The sequence below is a fragment of the Megascapheus bottae genome, chromosome 25 (assembly GCF_031878675.1).
Source record: "Megascapheus bottae isolate mThoBot1 chromosome 25, mThoBot2.hap1, whole genome shotgun sequence".
NCBI lineage: Eukaryota > Metazoa > Chordata > Mammalia > Rodentia > Geomyidae > Megascapheus > Megascapheus bottae.
This window is the reverse complement of record NC_143533.1, coordinates 21,564,235-21,569,042: the sequence shown is the minus strand read 5'-3', so window position 1 is coordinate 21,569,042 and position 4,808 is coordinate 21,564,235. Positions and strand designations below refer to the sequence as shown.

Sequence of the window (4,808 nt, the reverse complement as noted above, 5' to 3'; positions counted from 1 at the left end):
GGTGGCTGCCTCCGACACCTGGGCTGCTTCCACGGAGCAGCTGGATGGACTGGAGCTTCAGGAAACTGATCCTAGAATGTTTGCTTCCCCTTCCATCCCAAGACTCTAGAGACGGGAGGCGGGGCCCCACTGCCGCTGTGGTACGGTGCCACCTCTTGCAGGGCAGATCACAACTGGTTTTCTCACTCGCCCTCTGGTTTTTCTTGGCGGTGTTGCTCAGCTGAGAGAGGTGTGGAAGCAGAGGAACCATCAGGGCTGTCTGTGTGCCATGTGAGCCTTCGATAGCTCTTGGGTAAGAGGGCATTTCCTGGCAGTGCTGTAGAGAGGAAAACCATAGAGGGGATCCAGAGGGGGCTGTGCCCCTTCTGGAAAGAGTGGGATTATTCTGTGACTATTGCTCCAAACAGGAGCCTTGAGTTCAAACCTTAATCCTGCCAAGAAAAACATACCAGTAGACTCCAGCCCGGCTCACCCTTGACATGAACTTCATTGTTTTTATTTTAATGGAAGAGGTATGAGATTTGGTGACTTTCCAATAAAAGTAGTAGAGGAAGAAACAGTGAGAAGATCCATGTAGGAGTTCCAGAGATAGGTGAGAGGATGGAGCAAGGATCTTGTCCTACTTAAGAAAGGGTAAGTCCCTGGAGTGCATGCATAGGGAGCAAAGCACGGGGAGGAGAAAGGTAGGGGAAGGCAGGGGGGTGGGGGGGAGGAGCTGGAAGTGTCCTACTTGGAGGGAGGGACTTCCATGTACCCTGCTTTTCCCGTTGTAAGGCACTTCCTGCATCTGTGTGAGTGTGTGTGTGTGTGTGTGTGTGTACACGTGTGCACTTGCCAGTCCTAAGACTTGAACTCAGGGCCCAGGTGCTGTCTCTGAGCTTTTGTGCTCTACCACTTGAGCCACAGCTCTCCGTGTGGTTTTTTTGGTGGCTAATTGGAGGTAAGAGTCTCAGGCTTTCTTGCCTGGGCTGGCTTCCAGCCGTAATCCTCAGATCTCAGTCTCCTGAGTAGCTGGGATTACAAGCATGAGCCACCAGCCTGTTTAGCCTCGTATATCTTACCACCTGGGTCCTTCTCACTCAGGAACTCTTACACCAGCATTGTCCTTTCTCCTGGATTTTCAGTTTAAAATTGCTTGAGATTTCTTAAGACTCAGCAGTGGGTTAACTCCAGACTTCTTAACCTCATCCTTGGAGGTCTTTCCTCTCCCCATCACAGGTCCTTCAGTTCTCTAATGCAGATTTCAGTCCTCCAACCCCACCTCTGTGCTTTCTTTCACAAAGCCCTCTTTGTCTCTCCCTCTCCACCTCTAGAACTCTCTCTGTCTCTGTCTGTCTGTCTGTCTGTCTGTTTGTCTCTCTCCCTCTCTCTCTCTCTCTCTCTCTCTCTCTCTCTCTCTCTCTCTCTCTCTCTCTCTCTCTCTCATCTACTTTCTCCAGTCGCCATGATACAAGAGCATCTCACTGGGACAGGAAGGTGTCTTTCTGACATCTTCCTTCAGACTAGGAGTTAGGGGCCTGCTCTCCAGCATTCCCTACTAGCCACTTGTTCATTGTTCACACACCTAACCATCTCTCTCCCAGTTCTCCTCGAGGGCATGGTTTGTGTCTTTATGATCACAAGTGCTTAATAATGACAGTGGTTAATGGTAGTAGAATTCCCGATACAACTAGTAATAATGATTAAGTGCCACTTACTGTTTCAAGTTTTTTATGTGCACTGTCCCTCTTAATCATACAACATCTCTGTGAACTAGGAATGCATGGTTTTCCTATATTAAAGATGGAAGAATTACGGCTTACAAACCTTAGCTTTCCTAGGTCCTTTTTTTGTTTTGTTTTTTGGTGGGTCATGGGGCTTGAACTGGCCTGGATGTTGTCCCTGAGCTCTTCAGTTCAAGGCTACTACACTACCCTGGAGCTAAGTCCCATTTCCCGTTTTCTAGAGGTTAATTGGAGATAAGAGTCTTAGGTCCTTTTGTATCCAGGCTGGCTTTGAACCTTGATCCTCAGATCTCCGCCTCCTAAGTAGCTAGGATTACAGGCATGAGCCACCACACCCAGCTCCAGGTTCTTGCATGATGAACTGAGGAGTCAACTTTTGTGAATGCAGTCAGATTCCAGTGTTTAATGCAGTGCTCTCTCAAGCTTTCCAGTTCATATTTGTTGCCTGATGGTGTGAATACATGAAAAGATGATCCAGGCATGTGCGAAGGGATCCTTGCCCAAACCTACTACCACTGCTAGAGATGGGAAGGGCACTTATTGTGAGACTGAAAGATGAGTGTGATTAGGGTAGCCAGATAAGGAGAAACGTAGTGGCCAAAGGAGACATTGCTCAGTAACCAAGAAGGTAATAGTGTCCTTGGAGCCAATCTAGAACTGCTGGAAAAAGATGAGAGGATTTTAGAGCCATTGGACAGCCACTATGAGTAAAAACCCTGAGTTGTACCAGCCTGAGTGACCTGAATTCTGAGCATCTCTGCCCAGCCTCCTTAAGCCTTCCTCCACACCCAAAGTAGAGGACAGAGGATCCCCAACATGGTTAAGAGGCATGCTTAGTCTTCACTAAGGTAGAGACAGTGGTCAGGAGAGAGGACGAAGAAGCACCATAGGAACATAAAACTATACACAGGGCCAGGAAAACCTAGGTTTGCTCCTCTGCCTGCACTGTGTGGCCAAATAAGTCTTGGGCTCTGAGCCTGATGAGCTGCTTTACAGGTTTAGCCTTCGTGAATCCCGTGATCATTAGTCAGAGGGTGTGTGGGTGCACGTGGGATGGTAGAGAGGCAGTGCTGGTCAGAGCAGTGTGTGCCTTGGTTCAGGGAAGCTGAGCAGAGTTGATGATGAACACTTTCCTGTCTGGACCGAAGCAGGGCTGTGACCTCGAGGAGGGACACTTGACTAGACATTGTAGACATGTCATCCTTGTGGAGCAGGCCAACTCAGGTCAGGTTCTGAGACCTAGAGAGGCTTTGGAGGCAAATCCAGATCCTTCCGTGAATTTCTGATATGCCCTTGAGAAGGTTCCAGTCTCCTTGTCCACAATGTCCTGCCCCCCACTCCAGGTTGGAGGGGAACTAAGGAATTTCACTGCAGCAGATTACAAAGGGAAGCCGGGATGGCCAGATCCAGATGGATCTGCCACCCCTAGGAATGGAGAAGAGACTAATGCTCAGGGGACTTCTGTGTGTGTGAGTATGTTTTGCAGCTGGTTAAGCTGTTCAGAATCCACTCTCACTGATCCAGCCATCCTCTAGCGAAGATGGGCTGCCATGAGTGTTGTTACTGTTGTGTACCTGGGGGAGCCTGGCTTTCATCATACAGTCAGAAGCTGTGTGCTTTCTATCACACGCTAGTGGTGGATGTTATGGCTTCCACTGCTACTACCCCAGAGGACCTGAGGCTGACCGACTGTGTACACATCACAGAGAAAATGGGAAGCCTGTGGGAGTCCCTGCCTGGCTCTGTTGGTTGACACAGTGAGCCGAGGTGAGGTGAGGTGAGGTGAGGTGAGGTGAGGGTCTCTTTAGATCTAATGTCTGGCAGTGCCATGCTGTGGGATGAACCCCACACTCTGAGCTTGGGTGTTGTAGAGCTGGAAGGTGCTTTGAGATGATCTAGCTCATCCAACTGAGGAGGGGAAACAAAGCCAGGTGATGGATAGCACTGCAGAGTAGGACATTTACACACAGCTTTTAAATGAGAAGGGGGAAACCATTTCAAAGGTGAACTGGACAAACAAATTCATGTTCCCCAATGCAGCCCGATAAGCAGCCTGCCCACAGTTGCCCACAGCAGGGCAATGAGTAGAGGAGCAGGTGTTTTATTTCTGCAAAGGCACAGATTGCTCTTCCTGGGAGCAGGGAGCCATCTAAAAGAGCAGTGATGAGGGGAGTGGATAGAGTCCCCAGAAATCCCCAATGAGGACAGGTACACCGATGCAGTGGGTGAGGTAGAGAGAGTATGCAGGCTTATGGGAACCCTTTCTGCACCCAGAACCGGCGAGGCTCAGGCCTGAGGGCCACTGAAGAGAGAAGTAAAATATGAGGGAGGAGAATGAGAATTAAGAGGATAAACAAACCAACATAAAAGCTGTTGGTGAGGGAAGAAAGAGGGAAAGGGAGAAAAGAAGGGAAGGGAGGGAAAGAAGGAGGAAGAAGTAAGAGGAGCCAAATGAGTGGGCGTCTCTTACACCTGAAAATGAATAGGGAGATACCTTGTTGTCCTGGATTTGGGGGTTCTCTAAATTATCTATGAGGGAGATAGATTGATTTATAAGGATTACTATTGGAAGCCCCAGTCATAAAGCCTGACTCTGGATCCAAACAAATATACAGAAAAGTGTCACAAATAAAGAAATGGGGGAAAAATTAGTTTTACACTTTGATCCAAAACTGAGGAGAAATTCTCAAGTCTGCCTCCACCTTGTCTACAGAAGTATCACAACTTCTAGCAAAGATGAAAGGACAGCCTGGGAATATGCTGGTGGGAGCTTAGATCTCTGTCTTGGAAGAGGAGCCTCTGGACAGCCAGGCTAGAGGGACTAGTTGGTCACAATAAATAGCTTGTTAGCACAGGAGCTATTCTTTTTTTTCCTTCTTATTTATTTATTTATGTTGTCAAGGTGATGTGCAGAAGGGTTACAGTTGCATAAGTCAGGTAATGAGTATTATTTTTTGTTGTTGTTGTTGTTTTTGCCAGTCCTGGGGCTTGAACTCAGGGCCTGAACACTGCCCTTGGGCTTTCTCCAGGCTAGTGGTCTACTACTTGACCCACAACACCACTTCCGGCTTTTTCTGTGTATGT

The 4,808-nt window shown here is 48.4% G+C and overlaps 1 protein-coding gene across 7 annotated transcripts in view; it reads left to right on the top strand.

The window, feature by feature from the left end:
• Ccndbp1 (cyclin D1 binding protein 1) overlaps positions 1-4,808 on the top strand; it is a 94,776-nt gene that overhangs the window by 60,675 nt on the left and 29,293 nt on the right. The window lies entirely within an intron of this gene.